The sequence below is a fragment of the Octopus bimaculoides genome, chromosome 9 (genome assembly GCF_001194135.2).
Source record: "Octopus bimaculoides isolate UCB-OBI-ISO-001 chromosome 9, ASM119413v2, whole genome shotgun sequence".
NCBI lineage: Eukaryota > Metazoa > Mollusca > Cephalopoda > Octopoda > Octopodidae > Octopus > Octopus bimaculoides.
The window spans coordinates 23,101,851-23,103,630 of NC_068989.1; the positions used below are offsets into that span (position 1 = coordinate 23,101,851).

At 33.4% G+C, this 1,780-nt stretch overlaps 1 long non-coding RNA gene across 4 annotated transcripts in view; it reads left to right on the forward strand.

Moving 5' to 3' along the window:
• LOC106877281 (uncharacterized) overlaps nt 1-643 on the forward strand; it is a 107,476-nt gene extending 106,833 nt beyond the window's left edge. For all 4 annotated transcript variants that reach the window (XR_001410362.2, XR_008264876.1, XR_008264877.1 and 1 more), the window contains one exon: nt 555-643. This is a non-coding gene — a long non-coding RNA (uncharacterized LOC106877281). The remainder of the gene's footprint in view (nt 1-554) is intronic.
• The last annotated feature ends 1,137 nt before the right edge of the window (nt 644-1,780 follow it).

Genomic DNA, 1,780 nt, shown 5'->3' on the forward strand with positions numbered 1-1,780 from the left:
ATACATACATACATACATACATACATACATACATACATACATATATATGTGTGTGTGTGTGTATGTTTGTGTGTCTGTGTTTGTACCCCAACATCGCTTCACAACCGATGCTGGTGTGTTTACGTCCACGTAACTTAGCGGTTCGGCAAAAGATATCGATAGAATAAGTACTAGGCTTACAAAGAATAAGTCCTGGGGTCGATTTGCTCGACTAAAGGCGGTGCTCCAGCATGGCCGCAGTCAAATGACTGAAACAAGTAAAAGGGTAAAAGAGTAAAAGATATATCGTCGACTTGAACTATAGTGTTTAAATAATTGGTTATTGTAAAGTAGGGAGAATGAAAGACAAAACGGTTTGCTGAGCTGTAACTTCGAAGTTAAGTCTGCTCACTTAGAATTACAAATATTGTAGTAACATACTGGGTTCAAAACAGTCATTAAAAAGAAGGATCTGCACTCCGCCAGCCCGCCCGCATACCCCCTTATTATTGTCTTTATTTGTATTTTAATAATTATTCTTTAGAAAAATTATAATTCTGACTTTCTATTTTCAGGCAGAAAACAATTGAAATATTTGAAAGTGGTTGATAATATTCAGAACCAATGATGGACGGATAGAAAGGAATAATGCACAATAAAAGCACTTGATTCATGTATAAACCTCGTTATTGACTTATGTTTACAACTCTCTCTCTTTCTTTCTCTCTCTCTCTCTTTCGCTCTCTCTCTCCCCTTCTCTGTCTCCCTCTTTCTCTCCCACTGTCTGTCCCTTTGTGTGTATATATACATATATATATATTTATATATAAATGTTATATATATATACATATATATATGTTATATATATATACATATATACGTATACAAACACATACACACATATATTTATGATATATATATATATATGTATATATATATGTATATATATATATATATATATATACATACATACATACATACATACATCATATATACATATATACATACATACATACATATATGTATATATATGTGTGTGTAGAGAGAGAGAGAGAGAGAGAGAGAGAGAGAGAGAAGATAAACTTACTTGTAAATGGATGCGTCGCGTTCAATTAATAAATAATATAATATATATATGCATGCATGCATATATGGGTACAGGACGTCACCTACGGTGCAAATAGCATAAAATATTTAAACAAACGAGTTAAATACGTAAACAACGAGTAAAATGGAAAATAGGACAAGTAAAAACTGAGAAAGGAACCTTCATCAGTTGTCGGTTGTCTATGCTCAAAATGAGGAGTAGATAGGTAGCCGGCAACTGATGAAGGGTCCTTTCTCTGTGTTGACTTGTCCTGTTTTCAATTTTTTCTCGTTGTTTACGTATTTAACTCGTTTGTTTACGTATTTCATGTTATTTGCACCGTTGGTGACGTCCTGTACCCATATATGCATATATATATTTACACATATATATATTACATATTTATTACATATATATGTGTGTGTATGTGTGTATGTATGTATGTATGTATTTATGTATGCATGTATGCATACACACAGACACTCACATGCACATACACACATGTATGTATGTATGTATGTATGTATGTGGAGAGCAATCGCCATATTTCATTTCATAACTGCCATCTCTGAAGAGCGATGGGTTACATAATCGGGCTGTTATCTAAAACTCCGTTGAACCCCTAGTGCGAAACCGATTGGTAAGATCGGTTGTAATAAACCGTTATCCGTAGTTACCCTCTATATATTCGAAGAGATATTTACATCTGTATCA